Below are 24,077 nucleotides of genomic sequence, written 5' to 3'. Positions count from 1 at the left end.
GTTCACAGCTTTTTAGAAGTGCCGATGATGTTTAGGTCGAAGTATGTTTTTTGTTTGCTCCAGTTTTTTGTTTGCTCGCGTATTCCCAAACGGCAGATAAAAGTATTCACATTTAAAAAATTAAACATATATTTTTTTCACATTTTCAAACAGTACATTTAGGTTTTCCAACGGGGCTATACATTTGGGTGAGTTTTTTCTCTCGCATGAGTAGCCTCGTTTCACTGCCAATAAAAATGGATCACAACTCTTGCAGCTCTGTCAGATGCTGGGTATGTTCATAGTCAATGGCTTCGAAGGGACTCCTTTGGTAGGTACATCTATATAGTAGTACTGTAGACAACTTTATCACTGACCTCAACCCAGAGTCTCTCAGAGCGTGCACCGTCAGTCCACTGACACCCCTATCAGACCACAGCAAAATCACAGTCTACTTGAACAGAGCAATACCCAATCACAAGGCATCAAAGCTAAAGGAACAGAGTAATATTAAGAAATGCTACAGATGGAAGGAGAGAAGTGTGGAAATCTACCAAAAAACTATTAGGAAACATCAAAATCAATCCTTTCTAGAAAATGTCCTGGACAAAATGTTTCACTGTAATAGTGAAGGTGTAAACTTAGCAGTAGAAAAAGTATACAGTATTTGACCTCTCAGCTTCCCTATCAAATCAAAACAAAATCAAGCAGACAACCTAAGAAAATTAGCAACAATGATAAATGGTTTGATCAACAAAAACCAAAGACAGAAACTAAGAAACCGGGATGCAGCTTAAGACCCACCCTCTTCAACGTTTATATCAATGAATTGGTTTTAGGACAGTCTGCAGCACCCGGCCTCAACCGACAAGAATCTGAAGTCAAATGTCTACTGTTTGCTGATGATCTGGTGCTTCTGTCCTCAACAAAGGAGGGCCTACAGCAGCACCTAGATCTTTTGCAGCGATTCTGTCAGACCTGGGCCCTGAAAGGTAATCTCTCTTATATATTAGTATTATTGTATGTTGTTATTATATATTATATATTATTATTTGATATGTTATATATTATATGTTATTTTATATTATATATTGTTATTATATGTTATTATATATTATATATTGTTATTATATGTTATTATATATTATATATTGTTATTATTGGATATTATATATCATTATTATATGTTGTTATTATATATTATACATTATTATTATTTGTTATTATATATTATATATTATTATTATATGTTATTATATATTATATATTGTTATTATATGTTATTATATATTATATATTGTTATTATTGGATATTATTATTATTGTTATATATTGTTATTATATATTATATATCATTGTTACTATTATATATTATGTATATTATTATTAAATATTATTATATATTGTAATTATTATATATTATTATTATATATTATATATTGTTATTTGTATTATTATTTTATATTATTATATATTAGGAGAAAGGGGGAGTAGAAACCATCATGCCATTTTATACGTTTAAAGTTTAAAAGTGAAATCACTCAGATCACAGCACTGTTTCTTCTCAAATGGGTATCTGGGACAGTATCTGGGACAGTATCTGAGTCAAGAAACACTCAGATCATCTTTCAAGAATCTTCACTCCGTGTTTCCCAGACTGACAGGAGAATTTAGATGTATGATTATCGTCACGTTGCAGTGATGATGATGAGTAAAGAATGGTTCCGCTATCCTACATTCGGGAACACTAACCAGAGTTCTACCATAGTTACTGGGAGGTCACAGCCTTACTGACAGGCCCTCTTTCTTCTCTCTGTTAAGATGACATGCTGGGCCTGGTTTTGAAGTTGGAGTAATGATAGAGCTTTATAGTCAGGCAGCACCTTTGATATGTTAAACCAGTCACGACTTCTACTGCTGGCAGCAGGGAGCTGCGGAAGGTTTACCTCCTGCGAAGAATAATTTAGTCCCAACGGGAGAGGAGGACATGGATTGAGAGAGGGAGGGAGAGAGAAAGGTAGAAAGGTAGTGGGAGGCTGAGGAGTAGAGGGAGGGAGGGAGGGGTAAAGAGTGGGAGGCAAAGAGAGAATGTTTACCTCCTGGGAAGAAGAGGCTTTAGTCACCCAGGTTGAGAAAGACAGAGAAAGAGAGATAGAGAGAGAGAGAAGGGTAGAGAGATTGAGGAGGAGAGAATGGGAGAGAGAGGGGTTTGAAGTGTTAACCTGCCACCATACAATGGGTGAATGCAAGCATTTCGTGAGACTCTGCCTCAAAACCTAATGTTTACCTGGCCCTCCACTCTGGACTTGAACAGCCTTTACGACCAGGTACACCTTTACAAGGCAACAATCACAAATTTTGCCAGGACCCTGAAGGACTTCATCCTCAACCTTAGCCCCAGCACCTCACACAAGAGCAACAGAGCAACAGACTCCCCGCCCAGAACAGCGAGACACCCTCCTAGACCTGCAAGAGCCCCTCCTTAAGGACCTGCAACGAGAGATCCCACACCAAGAGGACCTACACCCAGACCCCATCATCACCAGCCACACCCCAACCCCCAAACAAACCCTTGCCACACCCTGTTCCATATCAGACCTATGCCCCTTCTGCCCACACCATGTCCCCCGCCCCTACGGCAAGGACCTCAACATGACCGCAGGAGATATGCCCAGAATGTGAGCATAGCAACAGGCCCAACCCCCCTATTACACACTCCCAAGTAGCATTTGCGACCTACAGTGCCTTGCGAAAGTATTCAGCCCCCTTGAACTTTGCGACCTTTTGCCACATTTCAGGCTTCAAACATAAAGATATAAAACTGTATTTTTTTGTGAAGAATCAACAACAAGTGGGACACAATCATGAAGTGGAACGACATTTATTGGATATTTCAAACTTTTTTAACAAATCAAAAACTGAAAAATTGGGCGTGCAAAATTATTCAGCCCCCTTACGTTAATACTTTGTAGCGCCACCTTTTGCTGCGATTACAGCTGTAAGTCGCTTGGGGTATGTCTCTATCAGTTTTGCACATCGAGAGACTGACATTTTTTCCCATTACTCCTTGCAAAACAGCTCGAGCTCAGTGAGGTTGGATGGAGAGCATTTGTGAACAGCAGTTTTCAGTTCTTTCCACAGATTCTCGATTGGATTCAGGTCTGGACTTTGACTTGGCCATTCTAACACCTGGATATGTTTATTTTTGAACCATTCCATTGTAGATTTTGCTTTATGTTTTGGATCATTGTCTTGTTGGAAGACAAATCTCCGTCCCAGTCTCAGGACTTTTGCAGACTCCATCAGGTTTTCTTCCAGAATGGTCCTGTATTTGGCTCCATCCATCTTCCCATCAATTTTAACCATCTTCCCTGTCCCTGCTGAAGAAAAGCAGGCCCAAACCATGATGCTGCCACCACCATGTTTGACAGTGGGGATGGTGTGTTCAGCTGTGTTGCTTTTACGCCAAACATAACGTTTTGCATTGTTGCCAAAAAGTTCAATTTTGGTTTCATCTGACCAGAGCACCTTCTTCCACATGTTTGGTGTGTCTCCCAGGTAGCTTGTGGCAAACTTTAAACAACACTTTTTATGGATATCTTTAAGAAATGGCTTTCTTCTTGCCACTCTTCCAAAAAGGCCAGATTTGTGCAATATACGACTGATTGTTGTCCTATGGACAGAGTCTCCCACCTCAGCTGTAGATCTCTGCAGTTCATCCAGAGTGATCATGGGCCTCTTGGCTGCATCTCTGATCAGTCTTCTCCTTGTATGAGCTGAAAGTTTAGAGGGACGGCCAGGTCTTGGTAGATTTGCTGTGGTCTGATACTCCTTCTATTTCAATATTATCGCGTGCACAGTGCTCCTTGGGATGTTTAAAGCTTGGGAAATCTTTTTGTATCCAAATCCGGCTTGAAACTTCTTCACAACAGTATCTCGGACCTGCCTGGTGTGTTGCTTGTTCTTCATGATGCTCTCTGCGCTTTTAACGGACCTCTGAGACTATCACAGTGCAGGTGCATTTATACGGAGACTTGATTACACACAGGTGGATTGTATTTATCATAATTAGTCATTTAGGTCAACATTGGATCATTCAGAGATCCTCACTGAACTTCTGGAGAGAGTTTGCTGCACTGAAAGTAAAGGGGCTGAATAATTTTGCACGCCCAATTTTTCAGTTTTTGATTTGTTAAAAAAGTTTGAAATATCCAATAAATGTCATTCCACTTCATGATTGTGTCCCTCTTGTTGTTGATTCTTCACAAAAAAATACAGTTTTATATCTTTATGTTTGAAGCTTGAAATGTGGCAAAATGTCGCAAAGTTCAAGGGGGCCGAATACTTTCTCAAGGCACTGTAAGTGGTATCAGATGTCAACATGCTCTGCTCACACCTACTGTGATGTTCCGGACCTAAACCCCACAACAACAACACTAGACACTATGGAACACAAAGCTTTTACAATCTCATCCTGGAATATACAAGGTCAGAGGGCATCTGCCTTTGGCCTAAAGAGCAGGAACCCGGACTTCACCAAAGAAATCGGTAATGCAGACATTGTCATCCTACAAGAAACCTGGTATAGAGGAGATGAACCCACTGGTTGCCCTCTAGGTTACAGAGAGCTGGTAGTCCCATCAACCACACTACCAGGTGTGAAACAGGGAAAGGACTCAGGGTGTATGCTAATTTGGTATAGAGCAGATCTAACCCACTGTATTAAATTAGTCAAAAGAGGAACATTTGACATTTAGCAAGAAATTAAGGAAATGATCTCAACAGAGAAAAATTTCCTCCTGTGTGGTACATACTGAATACACCCTCAATAGAATCCCCATACCTTAATAAAGACAGCTTCTCCATCCTGGAGGAATGTGACAAGAACCCGACACCCTCAGCACACAGGGGGACAAACACCTGCCTGGAGGTGACAGCATTCCCTCCCCCATATGCCCCCCAAGGCACAACTATGACAACATAACCAACAAAAATGGGTCACAACTCCTGCAGCTCTGTCGAATGCTGGATATGTACATTGTCAATGGTAGGCTTCGAGGAGACTCCTATGGTAGTTACACCTATAGCTCATCTCTTGGCAGTAGTACTGTAGACTACTTTATCACTGACCTCAACCCAGAGTCTCTCAGAGCTTTCAGAGTCAGTCCACTGACACCCCTACCAGAGCACAGCAAAATCACACTCTATTTGAACAGAGCTTTGCTCAATCATGAGGCATCAAAGCCAAAGGGACTGAATAATATTAAGAAATGCAACAGATGGAAGGAAAGTAGTGTGTAAATCTACCAAAAAACTATTATGCAACAACAAATTCATTATCTGCTAGACAACTTCCTGGACAAAATGTTTCACTCGTTGTTATCCTCACAAATAATCCTGATAGGTATCAGTCTGGTGTTTTCTGTAATGACCTTAGTGATCACTGTTTCACAGCCTGTGTTCGTAATGGCTGCTCAGTGAAACGACCTGTCCTGGTTTGTCATAGATGCTTGCTAAACAACTAATGAGCAAGCCTTCCTTCATGAACTGGCCTCTGTAAAATGGTATAGAATCAGCTTGATCCCCTCTGTCGAAGACGCTTGGACCTTGTTTTTTTAAATTTTCAGTGGTATTGTTAACAAACATGCCCCCATAAAGAAAATGAGAATTAAAAACAGGTTCAGCTCCTGGTTCGACCGTGATCTTGCAGAGTTACTCCATCTCAAGAATTCCATTTGGCAAAAGGCTCGGCACACGCATACTCAGGCTGACGTTCAGGCACATGAGAAATACTGTAAGGGCACTCAGGCTATCCGGAAGGCCAAAGTTAGTTTCTTTAACCTGTTGAGTGTAGGGGGCAGTATTTTGAAGTTTGGATGAAAAACGTACCCAAAGTAAACGGCCTATTTCTCAGGCCCAGAAACTAGAATATGCATATAATTGTCAGATTAGGATAGAAAACACTCTAAAGTTTCCAAAACTGTCAAAATATTGTCTGTGGGTATAACATAACTGACATTGCAGGCGAAAACCTGAGGAAAATCCAACCAGGAAGTGCCTAAGAGAAATAAATCTCCCTGTTCCATTGCATGCCTTCTCTCCATTTAAAGGGATATCAACCATATTCCCTTCCCTATGGCTTCCACATGGTGTGAACAGTTTTTAGACATAGTTTTAAAACATGTATTGTGTAACTGGGAGTCTCGTGAGTGCAAACATCCGAAGATAAGAGATTAATTGTATTGCTTTTCTGACTTTCGTGACCAATCTACTTTGCTGCTAGATATTTGTAATGTTTTATCTGCTCAGAGAGATGTCCTAACATAAGCGCTTGGATAGTTTTTGCTGTAAAGCTTTTTTGAAATCTGATACAACAGGTGGATTAAACTTCTTGTGACTCCCCATCCCGGGTCCGGGAGCGTAATCATCGCCTGACACTAATTAGCATAACGCAACGGACATAAATCTTCCTAGAAAATATTCCTATTCATGAAAATCACAAGTGAAATATATTGGAACACAGCTTAGCCTTTTCTTAATCACCCTGTCATCTCAGATTTTCAAAATATGCTTTACAGCCAAAGCTAGACAAGCATTTGTGTAAGTTTATCATAGCCTAGCATAGCATTATGCCTTGCTAGCAGCAGGCAACCTTGTCACGGAAATCAGAAAAGCAATCAAATTAAATTGTTTACCTTTGATGAGCTTCGGATGTTTTCACTCACGAGACTCCCAGGTAGATAGCCAAAGTTCATTTTTTCCCAAAATATTATTTTTGTAGGCGAAATAGCTCTGTTTGTTTTTCACGTTTGGCTGAGAAATTGCAGTCACGAAAACGGTGAAAAATATTCCAAATTAGCTCCATAATACCGCCAGAAACATGGCAAACATTGTTTATAATCAATCCTCAAGGTGTATTTAAAATATCTATTCGATAATATAGGTTTTTTTAACGTTTTTTTTATATATATATATATATATATATTTTTATTTTTTTTTTAATTAGTTTTTCAGTAGGACCGATTGGAGTAATGGCTACCTCTGTATTTTACACTAGAGTAGGAGCCATCAGGTGACCACTTACGCAATGTAGCCGCCTATGGCTATTCTTCAACATAAATGCGTAAAACTACGTCACAATGCTGTAGACACCTTGGGGAATACGTAGAAAACATAAGCTCGTTGATAGGACATTCACAGTTCAATAGGGAGTCATTGGAACGCAGCGCTTTCAAAATATGGGGCACTTCCGGATTGGATTTTTCTCAGGCTTTCGCCTGCAACATCAGTTCTGTTATACTCACAGACAATATCTTTACAGTTTTGGAAACTTTAGAGTGTTTTCTATCCAAAGTTGTCAATTATATGCATATTCTAGCATCTTGTACTGACAAAATATCCCGTTTAAAACGGGAACGTTTTTTTCCAAAAATGAAAATACTGCCCCTAGAGTCGCAACAGGTTAACAACAAGCTAAACTGTGTTTTGCTATATTGCACTTGTGATTTCATGAAAATTAAATATTTTTAGTAATTTAATTTGAATTTGGCGCTCTGCAATTCAGCGGATGTTGACGAAAATGATCCCGCTAACGGGATGGGTTGGGTCACTTTGTTGTTGAGAGTTTAAAACAAAATCTGGGGAGGGGACAGTTGAGTATAAGACTGTATCATCATCATTTTTTTGCTGTGACCATCGAGATTTCACAGGAGATGCAACCGTATGTGCGTTGGTATATATGAGAGACGGAGAGAGAATATGCAACCTAGGATCGAGCCTTGGGGTACTCCCTTGATGACAGGCAGTAGCTGAGACAGAAGATGTCTGCCTAAATACACTGCACTCTTTGAGGTAGTTCACAAACCAGGCCAAAGTCTCACCAGTACTGCTTAGCCGGCCCACAAGAATGGAATGGTCTACTGCAGTGGTTCCCAAAGTTTGTATAGTCTCGTACCCCTTCGGCGGCAGGGTAGCCTAGTGGTTAGAGCGTTGGACTAGTAACCGGAAGGTTGTGAGTTCAAACCCCCGAGCTGACAAGGTACAAATCTGTCGTTCTGCCCCTGAACAGGCAGTTAACCCACTGTTCCCAGGCCGTCATTGAAAATAAGAATTTGTTCTTAACTGACTTGCCTGGTTAAATAAAGGTAAAAAAAATAAAAAAACATTCAACTTCCAGCTGTACCCCCTCTAGCACCAGGGTCAGCATACTCTCAAATGTTGTTTTTTGCCATCATTGTAAGCCTGCCACACACACAATATACAATACATTTATTAAACATAAGAATGAGTGAGTTTTTGTAACAACACGGCTCGTGGGAAGTGACAAAGAGCTCTTATAGGACCAGGGCACAAATAATAATATAATAATAATCAATAATTTTGCTATTTATTTAAGCATATTACATATAAAACCTTATTTGTTCATCAAAAATTATGAATAACTAACCACAGGACTAGCTTCAGGTCTTAGCTGTAAATTAAATATGATTATTGTAGAAGAAGGGTGTTCTTGAGAGGATGCACATAACTCTGCAATGTTGGGTTGTATTGGAGACAGTTTCAGTCTTAAATCCTTTCCCACACACAGTCTGTGCCTGTGTTTAGTTGTCATGCTAGAGAGGGCAGAGAATCCACTCTCACATTGGTGCGTGGTTGCAAACGGCATCAGTGTCTTAACAGCGTGATTTGCTAAGACAAGAAACTCTGAGCGCAGCCAGAAATCTGGCAGTGGCTTCTGATTAAATTACATTTTTACAGAACCGCTTGTTGCAATTTTGATGAGGTTCTCTTGTTCAGATATCAATAAGTGGACTGGAGGCAGGGCATGAAAGGGATAACGAATCCAGTTGTTTGTGTCTTCCATTTTGGAAAAGTACATTTGTAATTGCGCACCCAGCTCACTAAGGTGCTTCGCTGTATCACATTTGACATTGTACGTAAGCTTGAGTTCATTTGCACACAAAATATCATACAATGATGGAAAGACCTGTGTGTTGTCCTTGTTAATGCAGACAGAAAAGAGCTCCAACTTCTTAATCATTGCCTCAATTGTGTCCCGCAAGTTGAATATAGTTGCGGAGAGTCCCTGTATTCCTAGATTCAGATCATTCAGGCGAGAAAAAACATCACCCAGATAGGCCAGTCGTGTGAGAAACTCATCAGCATGCAAGCGGTCAAACAAGTGAAAATTATGGTCAGTAAAGAAAACTTTAAGCTCGTGTCTCAATTGTAAAAGCATTACGTGGTTGCTGCCCATATCATTACACAATGCAGAAAATACACAAGAGTTGAGGGGCTTTAATTAACAAAATTAACCATTTTCACTGCAGTGTCCAAAATGTATTTTAGGCTTTCAGGCATTCCCTTGGCAGCAAGAGCCTCTCGGTGGATGCTGCAGTGTACCCAAGTGGTGTCGGGAGCAACTGCTTTCACGCGCGTTACCACTCCACTATGTCTCCCGGTCATGTCTTTGCTCCATCGGCACAGATACCAACACATCTTGACCAACAAAGTCCATTAATGTCACAAAGCTGTCCAGGACTTTTAAAAATATTGTCTCGTGTTGTCCTGGTTCCAGTGGTTTGCAGAAGAGGATGTCTTTCTTAATTGACCCCCTATAAACGCAATGGACATATACCAGGAGCTGTGCCAGGCCTGCCACATCTGTTGACTCATTCAGCTGTAATGCATATAAATCACTGGCTTGTGTGTGAAACAGTAATTGTTTCAAAACATCTCCTGGCATGTCACTGATGCGTCATGAAACAGTGTTGTTTGATGAAGTCATTGTCTGTATAGTTTTTTTGGCCTTTTCCCCCAGCGTTGTACCAGCTATATTCACAGCAGCAGGAAGATTTAAGTCCTCCACAATAGTATGGAGCTTGCCTATCCTAGCCACTAGGTAGTTCACTATATAAGATGCTTCTAGCCCCTTCTTATTAATGGTATCTGTTGCTTTTATACATGTCTTACTACTCGAAAGTCATCTTAATTCTCGCTCAAAAAACTCCCGTGGCTTATTTTTCAAATACTCATTTTAAGTTTCTAAATGTCTGCACAAGAGTGAAGGTTTACCGCAGGAGAGTAATAGTTAATGTGATTAGATGTTAATTATTAGACTAGGCTACCTGTATTTGACATTGTCTTGTTATTTTGCTGAACACTAGATGGTAAAATTGTATTTTTGGGCAATGAAATGAGGCAAAAAAAATACCTCAGAAAAATATATAGCCCCTTTGGAAAATGTAAATGTACTGTTTGAAAATGTGAAGAAAAACATTTCTCAAAAACAAATTAATTTTTTTTATATATATTTTTTTTTAATGTGAATCACATTTGTATTTGGCATACCCCAGTATGGGAATACCTGGTCTACAGTCTCTGGTATGGGCTCAGTGGAGACTGGGATAAAGAGCTATAGTCTACAGTCTCTGGAAGAGTCTCAGTGGAGACTGGGATAAAGAGCTATAGTCTACAGTCTCTGGAAGGGTCTCAGTGGAGACTGGGATAAAGAGCTATAGTCTACAGTCTCTGGAAGGGTCTCAGTGGAGACTGGGATAAAGAGCTATAGTCTACAGTCTCTGGAAGGGTCTCAGTGGAGACTGGGATAAAGAGCTATAGTCTACAGTCTCTGGAAGGGTCTCAGTGGAGACTGGGATAAAGAGCTATAGTCTACAGTCTCTGGAAGGGTCTCAGTGGAGACTGGGATAAAGAGCTATAGTCTACAGTCTCTGGAAGGGTCTCAGTGGAGACTGGGTTAAAGAGCTATAGACTACAGTCTCTGGTATGGGTTCAGTGGAGACTGGGATGAACAGTTATAGTCTACAGTCTCTGGTATGGTCTCAGTGGAGACTGGGTTAAAGAGCTATAGTCTACAGTCTCTGGAAGGGTCTCAGTGGAGACTGGGATAAAGAGCTATAACTTTTATAACTGAGCTATAACTTTTGGCCGGCAATGCTGCTCTAAAAACAACCCATAGCACACAACACAGCAGGTGACTAGGCTACTAGGTAGTGGTCGACCTGAACAGAATACTAACAGAGAGAGGACTGAGTCTCTGGATCTACGGTAGCGGTCGACCTGAACAGAATACTAACAGAGAGGACTGAGTCTCTGAATCTACGGTAGTGGTCGACCTGAACAGAATACTAACAGAGAGAGGACTGAGTCTCTGGATCTACGGTAGTGGTCGACCTGAACAGAATACTAACAGAGAGAGGACTGAGTCTCTGGATCTACGGTAGTGGTCGACCTGAACAGAATACTAACAGAGAGGACTGAGTCTCTGAATCTACGGTAGTGGTCGACCTGAACAGAATACTAACAGAGAGAGGACTGAGTCTCTGGATCTACGGTAGCGGTCACCCTGAACAGAATACTAACAGAGAGAGGACTGAGTCTCTGGATCTACGGTAGTGGTCGACCTGAACAGAATACTAACAGAGAGAGGACTGAGTCTCTGAATCTAAGGTAGTGGTCGACCTGAACAGAATACTAACAGAGAGAGGACTGAGTCTCTGGATCCACGGTAGCGGTCACCCTGAACAGAATACTAACAGAGAGAGGACTGAGTCTCTGGATCTACGGTAGTGGTCGACCTGAACAGAATACTAACAGAGAGGACTGAGTCTCTGAATCTACGGTAGACATCCAGACCTCATCCATACCGTATTTACCCAAACATGCAGACCTCATCCATACTATAGTTACCAACACATCCAGACCTCATCCATACTATAGTTACCAACACATCCAGACCTCATCCATACCGTATTTACCCAAACATGCAGACCTCATCCATACTATAGTTACCAACACATCCAGACCTCATCCATACTATAGTTACCAACACATCCAGACCTCATCCATAAAGTATTTACCCAGACATGCAGACCTCATCCATACTGTAGATACCCGCACATCCAGACCTCATCCATACCGTATTTACCCAGACATCCGGAGCTCATCCATACTATTGATACCAACACATCCAGACCTCATCCATACTGTTGTTACCCAGACATCCAGACCTCATCCATAACGTATTTACCAAGACATCCAGAGCTCATCCATACTATTGATACCAACACATCCAGACCTCATCCATACTGTTGTTACCCAGACATCCAGACCTCATCCATACTGTTGTTACCCAGACATCCAGACCTCATCCATACCGTTGTTACAAAGACATCCAGAACTCATCCATACTATTGATACCAACACATCCAGACCTCATCCATACTGTTGTTACCCACACATCCAGACCTCATCCATACTGTTGTTACCCACACATCCAGACCTCATCCCTATTATAGTTACAAACACATCCAGATCTCATCCATACTGTTGTTACCCACACATCCAGACCTCATCCATACTGTTGTTACCCAGACATCCAGATCTCATCCATACTGTTTTTACCCAGACATCCAGACCTCATCCATACTGTTTTTACCCAGACATCCAGACCTCATCCATACTGTTGTTACCCACACATCCAGACATCATCCCTATTGCAGTTACAAACACATCCAGATCTCATCCATACTGTTGTTACCCAGACATGCAGTCCTCATCCATACTGTTGTTACCCAGACATCCAGACCTCATCCATACTGTTGTTACACAGATATCCAGACCTTATCCATACTGTTGTTACCCAGACATCCAGACCTCATCCATACTGTTGTTAACCAGATATCCAGACCTCATCCATACTGTTGTTACCCAGACATCCAGACCTCATCCATACTGTTGTTACCCAAACATCCAGACCTCATCCATACTGTTGTTACCCACACATCCAGACCTCATCCATACTGTTGTTACCCAACACAACATGAGTAGAATACCAACAGACAGACAGACAGACAGACAGACAGACAGACAGACAGACAGACAGACAGACAGACAGACATACAGACAGACAGACAGACAGACAGACAGACAGACAGACAGACAGATGCCTGTCATCTCCACCTGAGACCAATTAAATCACACAGTTTGATATGACCCGTGTCCCTCCCATATGACAATCTTTCATATAGAGACAGCAGATTGGCCGGTTACAGACAGAGAGGGAAAGAGAAGAGAGAAGAGAGAGAGAGAGGGAGAGAGAGAGAGACAGAGAGAGAGAGAGAGACACAGAGAGAGAGAGAGAGAGAGACAGAGAGAGAGAGAGAGGGAGAGAGAGAGACACACAGAGAGAGAGAGAGAGAGAGAGAGAGAGAGACAGAGACAGAGAGAGAGACACACAGAGAGAGAGAGAGAGAGAGAGAGAGAGACAGAGACAGAGAGAGAGAGAGAGAGAGAGTAGAGAGAGTGAGGGAGAGAGAGAGAGACAGAGAGAGAGAGGGAAAGAGAGGGAAAGAGAGATGGATGGATGGATGGATGGATAGAGACCAGAGGGAGGGAGGAGAGAGAATATCACAAGGGCGCTGAGCAGGGTAAGATTGACTGAGACAGAATGAGACATGCTCGTCTGTGGATCTGACTGTTAATCACACAAATGAAGGGTCATGTTGCAATGAGCTACGAGGACGACAATCAATCCTGCCGAAGCACAGAGCAATCTGAATACCCTTCCTTACCAGCCAACCAACCAGCCAGACAGCCAACCAGCCAGTCAGCCAACCAGCCAGACAGTCATCCATCCATCCATCCAGTCAGCCAACCAACCAGCCAGTCAGCCAACCAGCCAGACAGTCATCCATCCATCCATCCAGTCAGCTAACCAGCCAGTCAGCTAACCAGCCAGACAATCATCCATCCATCCAGTCAGCCAACCAGCCAGCCAACCAACCAGCCAGACAGTCATCATCCATCCATCCAGCCAGCCAACCAGCCAGCCAACCAACCAGCCAGACAATCATCCAGACAGTCATCCATCCATCCAGTCAACCAACCAGCCAGCCAACCAACCAGCCAGACAGTCATCCATCCATCCATCCAGTCAGCCAACCAAACAGCCAGCCAACAAGCCTGATAATCCGTTGTGTCTCACAGGTGAATCTCTGTGCATGTTTTAGCCAATGCCACTCGTTTAGTTGCTGTCGCCTCCCACTGATGCTCTCATTTACATGTTCCCACGGTAACAATACGTAGACCTTTACTATGGTAATGGGGTGTGGGATTAGACAGGGCTGTAGGGTGGTGATACACACTGTATGCTAACCAGCACACTCGGAACATTGCCAGAACGTTAGCTAAGGCTCCCATTAAGTTAAAGTTTGGGTTTTATCCAACATTTAGTGAATGATGACCCTTTTTGACTTGATTATTTTGTTTTAATTATGTATTTTTTTTTTATGAAATATCCTTGGAATGTTCTCCTAACATCTGTCACAGCCACACCAGAACATTCAACAAAAGTTTCATTAAATATCAATACAATATCCCTCTCATCATCACGCAATACCTAGGTTTACCTCCACTGTATTCACATCCTACCTTACCTTTGTCTGTACATTATATCGCCCCCAGAAACCTGCTCCTTTTACTCTCTGTTCCAGACGTCCTAGACGACCAATTCTCATTGCTTTTAGCCGTACCCATATCCTACACCTCTTCCTCTGTACTTCTGGTGATGTAGAGGTGAATCCAGGCCCTGCAGTGCCTAGTACCACTCCTATTCCCCAGGCGCTCTCTTTTGATGACTTCTGTAACCATAATAGCCTTGGTTTCATGCATGTTAACATTAGGAGCCCATAGGGTAGTGCACTACTTTAGACCAGGGCCCATAGGGTAGTGCACTACTTTAGACCAGGGCCCATAGGGTAGTGCACTACTTTAGACCAGGGCCCATAGGGTAGTGCACTACTTTAGACCAGGGCCCATAGGGTAGTGCACTACTTTAGACCAGGGCCCATAGGGGTAGTGCACTACTTTAGACCAGGGCCCATAGGGGTAGTGCACTACTTTATACCAGGGCCCATAGGGGTAGTGCACTACTTTAGACCAGGGCCCACCCTATGGTAGTGCACTCCCTCCCTCCCTTTCTCACTCTAACTCTCCCTCTCTCCCTAGTCTCTCTTTCCCTCTCTCTCTATCTATCTATATCCTGCTCTCCCTAGTCTCTCTATCTCTCTATCTCCCTCCCTAGTTTTTCTCTTTCTCTCCCTAGTCTCTCTCTATCTCTCTCGCCCTCATCTCTCTCTCCCTCTTTCCCTAGTCTCTCTCTCTCTCTATCTCTCTCTCTCTCCCTAATCTCTCTCTCTCCCTCTCCCTAGTCTCTCTCTCCCTCACCCTTGTCTCGCTCTCGCTCTCCCTGGTCGCTCTCGCTCTCCCTGATCGCTGACGCTCTCCCTGGTCGCTCTCTCTCTCCCTGATCGCTCCCTCTCTCCCTGGTCGCTCTCTCTCTCCCTGATCGCTCTCTCTCTCTCCCTGATCGCTCTCTCTCTCCCTGATCACTCTCTCTCTCTCCCTGGTCGCTCTCTCTCTCCCTGATTGCTCTCTCTCTCTCCCTGATCGCTCTCTCTCTCCCTGGTCGCTCTCTCTCTCCCTGATCGCTCTCTCTCTCTCCCTGATCGCTCTCCCTCTCTCCCTGGTCGCTCTCTCTCTCCCTGATCGCTCTTTCTCTCTCCCTGATCGCTCTCTCTCTCCCTGATCGCTCTCTCTCTCTCCCTGGTCGCTCTCTCTCTCCCTGATCGCTCTCTCTCTCCCTGGTCGCTCTCTCTCTCCCTGATCGCTCTCTCTCTCTCCCTGATCGCTCTCTCTCTCCCTGATCGCTCTCTCTCTCTCCCTGATCGCTCTCTCTCTCCCTGGTCGCTCTCTCTCTCCCTGATCGCTCTCTCTCTCTCCCTGATCGCTCTCTCTCTCTCCCTGATCGCTCTCTCTCTCCCTGATCGCTCTCTCTCTCTCCCTGGTCGCTCTCTCTCTCCCTGATCGCTCTATCTCTCCCTGGTCGCTCTCTCTCTCCCTGATCGTTATCTCTCTCTCCCTGATCGCTCCCTCTCTCCCTGGTCGCTCTCTCTCTCCCTAATCGCTCCCTCTCTCCCTGATCGCTCTCTCTCTCTCCCTGATCGCTCCCTCTCTCCCTGGTCGCTCTCTCTCTCCCTGATCGCTCTCTCTCTCTCCCTGATCGCTCTCTCTCTCTCCCTGATCGCTCTCTCTCTCCCTGATCGCTCTCTCTCTCTCCCTGATCGCTCTCTCTCTCTCCCTGATCGCTCTCTCTCTCCCTGATCGCTCTCTCTCTCTCCCTGGTCGCTCTCTCTCTCCCTGATCGCTCTCTCTCTCCCTTATCGCTCTCTCTCTCTCCCTGATCGCTCTCTCTCTCCCTGGTTGCTCTCTCTCTCCCTGATCGCTCTCTCTCTCTCCCTGATCGCTCTCTCTCTCTCCCTGATCGCTCTCTCTCTCCCTGATCGCTCTCTCTCTCTCCCTGGTCGCTCTCTCTCTCCCTGATCGCTCTCTCTCTCCCTGATCGCTCTCTCTCTCCCTGGTCGCTCTCTCTCTCCCTGATCGCTCTCTCTCTCTCCCTGATCGCTCTCTCTCTCTCCCTGATCGCTCTCTCTCTCCCTGATCGCTCTCTCTCTCTCCCTAGTCGCTCTCTCTCTCCCTGATCGCTCTCTCTCTCCCTGATCGCTCTCTCTCTCTCCCTGATCGCTCTCTCTCTCCTTGGTCGCTCTCTCTCTCCCTGATCGCTCTCTCTCTCTCCCTGATCGCTCTCTCTCTCCCTGGTCGCTCTCTCTCTCCCTGATCGCTCTCTCTCTCTCCCTGATCGCTCTCTCTCTCTCCCTGATCACTCTCTCTCTCCCTGATCGCTCTCTCTCTCTCCCTGGCCGCTCTCTCTCTCCCTGATCGCTCTCTCTCTCCCTGATCGCTCTCTCTCTCTCCCTGATCGCTCTCTCTCTCCCTGGTCGCTCTCTCTCTCCCTGATCGCTCTCTCTCTCTCCCTGATCGCTCTCTCTCTCTGATCGCTCTCTCTCTCCCTGATCGCTCTCTCTCTCTCCCTGGTCGCTCTCTCTCTCCCTGATCGCTCTCTCTCTCTCCCTGATCGCTCTCTCTCTCTCCCTGATCGCTCTCTCTCTCCCTGATCGCTCTCTCTCTCTCCCTGATCGCTCCCTCTCTCCCTGGTCGCTCTCTCTCTCCCTGATCGCTCCCTCTCTCCCTGATCGCTCTCTCTCTCTCCCTGATCGCTCCCTCTCTCCCTGGTCGCTCTCTCTCTCCCTGATCGCTCTCTCTCTCTCTCTCCCTGATCGCTCTCTCTCTCTCCCTGATCGCTCTCTCTCTCCCTGGTCGCTCTCTCTCTCCCTGATCGCTCTCTCTCTCTCCCTGATCGCTCTCTCTCTCTCCCTGATCGCTCTCTCTCTCCCTGATCGCTCCCTCTCTCCCTGATCGCTCTCTCTCTCTCCCTGATCGCTCTCTCTCTCTCCCTGATCGCTCTCTCTCCCTGATCGCTCTCTCTCTCTCCCTGATCGCTCCCTCTCTCCCTGGTCGCTCTCTCTCTCCCTGATCGCTCCCTCTCTCCCTGATCGCTCTCTCTCTCTCCCTGATCGCTCCCTCTCTCCCTGGTCGCTCTCTCACTCCCTGATCGCTCTCTCTCTCTCCCTGATCGCTCTCTCTCTCTCCCTGATCGCTCTCTCTCTCCCTGATCGCTCTCTCTCTCTCCCTGATCGCTCTCTCTCTCTCCCTGATCGCTCTCTCTCTCCCTGATCGCTCTCTCTCTCTCCCTGGTCGCTCTCTCTCTCCCTGATCGCTCTCTCTCTCCCTTATCGCTCTCTCTCTCTCCCTGATCGCTCTCTCTCTCCCTGGTTGCTCTCTCTCTCCCTGATCGCTCTCTCTCTCTCCCTGATCGCTCTCTCTCTCTCCCTGATCGCTCTCTCTCTCCCTGATCGCTCTCTCTCTCTCCCTGGTCGCTCTCTCTCTCCCTGATCGCTCTCTCTCTCCCTGATCGCTCTCTCTCTCCCTGGTCGCTCTCTCTCTCCCTGATCGCTCTCTCTCTCTCCCTGATCGCTCTCTCTCTCTCCCTGATCGCTCTCTCTCTCCCTGATCGCTCTCTCTCTCTCCCTAGTCGCTCTCTCTCTCCCTGATCGCTCTCTCTCTCCCTGATCGCTCTCTCTCTCTCCCTGATCGCTCTCTCTCTCCTTGGTCGCTCTCTCTCTCCCTGATCGCTCTCTCTCTCTCCCTGATCGCTCTCTCTCTCCCTGGTCGCTCTCTCTCTCCCTGATCGCTCTCTCTCTCTCCCTGATCGCTCTCTCTCTCTCCCTGATCACTCTCTCTCTCCCTGATCGCTCTCTCTCTCTCCCTGGCCGCTCTCTCTCTCCCTGATCGCTCTCTCTCTCCCTGATCGCTCTCTCTCTCTCCCTGATCGCTCTCTCTCTCCCTGGTCGCTCTCTCTCTCCCTGATCGCTCTCTCTCTCTCCCTGATCGCTCTCTCTCTCTGATCGCTCTCTCTCTCCCTGATCGCTCTCTCTCTCTCCCTGGTCGCTCTCTCTCTCCCTGATCGCTCTCTCTCTCTCCCTGATCGCTCTCTCTCTCTCCCTGATCGCTCTCTCTCTCCCTGATCGCTCTCTCTCTCTCCCTGATCGCTCCCTCTCTCCCTGGTCGCTCTCTCTCTCCCTGATCGCTCCCTCTCTCCCTGATCGCTCTCTCTCTCTCCCTGATCGCTCCCTCTCTCCCTGGTCGCTCTCTCTCTCCCTGATCGCTCTCTCTCTCTCTCTCCCTGATCGCTCTCTCTCTCTCCCTGATCGCTCTCTCTCTCCCTGGTCGCTCTCTCTCTCCCTGATCGCTCTCTCTCTCTCCCTGATCGCTCTCTCTCTCTCCCTGATCGCTCTCTCTCTCCCTGATCGCTCCCTCTCTCCCTGATCGCTCTCTCTCTCTCCCTGATCGCTCTCTCTCTCTCCCTGATCGCTCTCTCTCCCTGATCGCTCTCTCTCTCTCCCTGATCGCTCCCTCTCTCCCTGGTCGCTCTCTCTCTCCCTGATCGCTCCCTCTCTCCCTGATCGCTCTCTCTCTCTCCCTGATCGCTCCCTCTCTCCCTGGTCGCTCTCTCACTCCCTGATCGCTCTCTCTCTCTCCCTGATCGCTCTCTCTCTCTCCCTGATCGCTCTCTCTTTCCCTGATCGCTCTCTCTCTCTCCCTGATCGCTCTCTCTTTCTCCCTGATCGCTCTCTCTCTCCCTGATCGCTCTCTCTCTCCCTGATCGCTCTCTCTCTCTCCCTGATCGCTCTCTCTCTCCCTGGTCGCTCTCTCTCTCCCTGATCGCTCTCTCTCTCTCCCTGATCGCTCTCTCTCTCTGATCGCTCTCTCTCTCCCTGATCGCTCTCTCTCGCTCCCTGGTCGCTCTCTCTCTCCCTGATCGCTCTCTCTCTCTCCCTGATCGCTCTCTCTCTCTCCCTGATCGCTCTCTCTCTCCCTGATCGCTCTCCCTCTCTCCCTGATCGCTCCCTCTCTCCCTGGTCGCTCTCTCTCTCCCTGATCGCTCCCTCTCTCCCTGATCGCTCTCTCTCTCTCCCTGATCGCTCCCTCTCTCCCTGGTCGCTCTCTCTCTCCCTGATTGCTCTCTCTCTCTCCCTGATCGCTCTCTCTCTCTCCCTGATCGCTCTCTCTCTCCCTGATCGCTCTCTCTCTCTCCCTGATCGCTCTCTCTCTCTCCCTGATCGCTCTCTCTCTCCCTGATCGCTCTCTCTCTCTCCCTGATCGCTCTCTCTCCCTGATCGCTCTCTCTCTCCCTGATTGCTCTCTCTCTCTCCCTGATCGCTCTCTCTCTCTCCCTGATCTCTCTCTCTCTCCCTGATCGCTCTCTCTCTCTCCCTGATCGCTCTCTCTCTCTCCCTGATCGCTCTCTCTCTCTCCCTGATCGCTCTCTCTCTCTCCCTGATCGCTCTCTCTCTCTCCCTGATCGCTCTCTCTTTCTCCCTGATCGCTCTCTCTCTCTCCCTGATCGCTCTCTCTCTCTCCCTGATCGATCTCTCTCTCCCTGATCGCTCTCTCTCTCCCTGATCGCTCCCTCTCTCCCTGGTCGCTCTCTCTCTCCCTGATCGCTCTCTCTCTCGCCCTGATCGCTCTCTCTCTCTCCCCCCTCCCATGGCCTTTTTATTGCCTTACCTCCTCACACCATTTGCACACAATGTATATAGACTTTCTTTTTTTCTATTGTGTTATTGACTTGTTTACTCCATGTGTAACTCTGTGTTGTCTGTTCACACTGCTTTGCTTTATCTTGGCCAGGTCGCAGTTGTAAATGAGAACTTGTTCTCAACTAGCCTACCTGGTTAAATAAAGGTGTTCTCAACTAGCCTACCTGGTTAAATAAAGGTGTTCTCAACTGGCCTACCTGGTTAAATAAAGGTGAAATGTAAAAAGAAAATTATTAAAATTTGATCAAGTATATGTTTTTGCAGTTTGTTCTTTGTTGTAGAGTCAAAAAGATTGGAGAAGTGGTTTATTCACACATCTCCATTTTGGATAGATAACGGTTTGCGTTGTTGTTTGTTTAGAGTTTTCCATTTTTCCCAGAAGTGGTTTGATTCTTCAATTACATTGAGCTTATATCTGACGTGCTGTTCCTTCTTTTTCCGTAGAATATTTCTGTATTGTTTTAGTGATTCACCCTAGTGAAGGCGTAGACTTAGGTTTTCTGGGTCTCTATGTTTTTGGTTGGACAGGTTTCTCATTTTCTTTCTTAGGTGGTTGCATTCTTCATGAAACCATTGTCAATGTTGTTCATTTTCATAGGTTGTCTGCTTGAAAGCTGAGAGGTCAAATATACTGCTTAGTTTTTCTACTGCCAAGTTTACACCTTGAAGCGATTGAATTTTCTTGAAGGGATTGATGCGTAATTGTTCTTTGGTAGATTGCCACTCTCCTTCCATCTATTGCATTTCTTAATATTATTCAGTTTCTTTGGCTTTGATGCCTCATGATTGACCAAAGCTCTGTTCAAGTAGAGTGTGGTTTTGCTGTGATCTGATCTGAAAGGGGTGTCAGTGGACTGACTGTGAACGTTCTAAGAGACTCTGGGTTGAGGTCAGTGAAAAAGTTGTCTACAGTACTACTGCCAAGAGATTAACTATAGGTGTACCTACCAAAGGAGTCCCATCGAAGCCTACCATTGACTATATACATACCCAGTGTCCGAGAGAGTTGCAGGAGTTGTGACCCGTTTTTGTTGGTTATGTTGTCGTAGTTGTGTCTATGGGGGCACAAGGTGGAGGGAATGCTGTCATCTCGAGGTAGGTGTTTGTCCCCCTGTGTGGTGAGGGTGTCAAGTTCTTGTCCAGTTCTGGCATTTAGGTCGCCACAGACTAGTACATGTCCCTGGGCCTGGAAATTGTTGATCTCCCCCTCCAGGATGGAGAAGCTGTCTTCATTAAAGTATGGGGATTCTAGTGGGGGGGATATAGGTAGCACACACCGCAGCCAACGTCAGTAAAACATTTAAACGTGTTAACCCTCGCAAGTCTTCCAGCCCAGACGGCATCCCAGAGCCGCGTCCTCAGAGCATGCGCAGACCAGCTGGCTGGTGTGTTTACGGACATATTCAATCAATCCCTATCCCAGTCTGCTGTTCCAACATGCTTCAAGAGGGCCACCATTGTTTCTGTTCCCAAGAAAGCTAAGGTAATTGAGCTAAACGACTACTGTCATCATGAAGTGCTTTGAGAGACAAGTCAAGGATCATATCACCTCCACCCTACCTGACACTCAAACTTGCTTACCGACCCAACAGGTCCACAGACAACGCAATTGCAACCACACTGCACACTGCCCTATCCCATCTGGGCAAGTGAAACTTCCACCCCGCTGATCCTCAACACTTGGGCCCCACAAGGGTGCATTCTCAGCCCTCTCCTGTACTCCCTGTTCACCCATGACTGCGTGGCCATGCACGCCTCCAACTCAGTCATCAACTTTGCAGACGACACTACATTGGTAGGCTTGATTACCAACAACGACGAGACGGCCTACAGGGAGGAGGTGAGGGCCGTCGGCGTGTGGTGTCAGGAAAATAACCTCACACTCAACAAAACAAAGGACATGATCGTGAACTTCAGGTAACAGCAGAGGGAGCACTCCCCTATCCATATTGACGGGACTGTAGTGAAGAAGGTGGAAAGTTTTAAGTTCCTTGGCGTACACATCACAGACAAACTGAAATGGTCAACCCACACAGACAGCGTCGTGTATTAGTGTCTAGTGTTGTTTTTGTGTGGTTTAGGTCCGGGAACATCACAATAGGTGTGAGCAGAGCATGTTGAGCATCTGATGCATACCTTTTAGGATGCAGAATGGGCGGGTGTAATGGGTGGGGTTGGGCCTGTTCGCTTTGCTCACGGCGTGTGCATATGTCCTGCTGTCATGTTGAGGTCCTTATCACAGGAGCGGGGGTTAGGGGGTGAGCAAAAGAGGCACAGGTCTGATATGTGACCAGGGTTTGTTTAGGGTGATCTTAGCTGGTTGGGGTGTGGCTGTTGATGCTGTGTTCTGGGTGTAGACCCTCTAGGTGTGGGTTCAATCAGTGCAGTTCCTTCAGGAGGGGCTCTTGCAGGTCTGGGAGGGGGTCTCTCTGGCCTAGGATGGGGTCTCGCTGGTCTGGGAGGGGGTCTCGCTGGCCTGGGATGGGGTCTCGCTGGTCTGGGAGGGGGTCTCGCTGGTCAGGGCTGGGTGTCCGTTGCTCTGTTGCTCATGTGTGAGGTGCTGGGCCTGCAGTTGAGGGTGACGTCCTTCAGGGTCCTGGCAAAATTTGGAATCGGTGTCTTATACAGGTGGACCTGGTCGTAAAGGCTGTTCAAGTCCAGGGTGGAGGGTCAGGTAGACATTAGGTTTTGAGGCACAGTCTAGCGAAATGCTTGCATTCACTGCTGTATGGTGGCATGGGGAAAATATTTTTGTGGTAGCAGGGTGGAGATAACCACTTGTGCATTGTGGAAAGTGAAATAAGTTATTTCAATCACTCTCTCGAGTGCTGTGGCCACCCTTTCCTGCTTGGCCCTCAGGTCATTTGTGCCTCTGTGAATTATGATGTGGCTGAGTGATTCTAGTCTGTCCTCTGACAACAGCTCCAGGACATGCCTAGTGTTTGGGCACCACTTCGTGTTTCAGAAAAAGTTTATCGTCTTGAATGATTCAATGAGGAGCACAATCTCTGGCTTTTGTGTGTCCTCAGTGAATGTGGGGGGGGGGTTGTCAAGAGAGCTATCAGGGGAGCTGAAAAAAAGAGAGAGAGAGAGAGAGAGAGAGAGAGAGAGAACATTGAATGAGTAGCTGTCCAAACATTTTGACTGGTACTGTACATATGTACAAACATAACATAACATAACATATACAGATAAATAGATACAGAAAAAAGGACAGAGAAGGTTATTTGAAAACAGTCTGGCACATAGAGACTACTCATGTAGGAGACAAGACACGTACCATTTACCACATATGAGCTATGTTTATTTAGAGACTACTCATGTAGGAGACAAGACACGTACCATTTACCACATATAAGCACATATAAATAATGTTTATTTACAATTTAATTATAGGTAGCCCTTTTTCTTTTATGCCAAACTTCATCTAAATGTTCCGCAAATGGAAATACACAATATACAACAACAAAAACATTTCAGTTACTCCTCATTGCTCAGCCACATTTAGCCAGGGTCTATCTGGAATAGGAACAAGTGTATATCATGGTAGTACAACGGAATGAGTTTCATTCTCTATTTCTTCGAGGTCACAATAGTTACAGTCTTTCCACTTCCATTTCACCTCGACCTGTTTCAATACGCAGTGGCAATAACCCTGATCTTACCTGTACCTGTGCACATAGCGATCTCTTGCTTTTAGGTAGGTTATACATAATATATCTCTCACACACCAATTCACCCTGAATCAAACAAAAGGTTCTCAATTTGGGTTCATGATTAAACTCTTCGACCCATTTTTTTCCGTTAACTGATCAGGCCTACCACCGTTTTATCATCGGCAAATGTAATGATGGTGTTGGAGTCGTGCCTGGCCATGCAGTCATGAGTGAACAGGGAGTACAGGAGGGGACTGAGCACGCATCCCTGAGGGGCCTCTGGGTTGAGGATGAGCGTGGCGGATGTGTTGTTACCTCTCCTTACCACCTGGGGTCGGCCCGTCAGGAAGTCCAGGATCCAGTT

This window comes from Oncorhynchus mykiss, chromosome 30 (assembly GCF_057628025.1).
Source record: "Oncorhynchus mykiss isolate SJ-2025 chromosome 30, ASM5762802v1, whole genome shotgun sequence".
Lineage (NCBI taxonomy): Eukaryota > Metazoa > Chordata > Actinopteri > Salmoniformes > Salmonidae > Oncorhynchus > Oncorhynchus mykiss.
Note: the sequence above shows the minus strand (reverse complement) of the source record.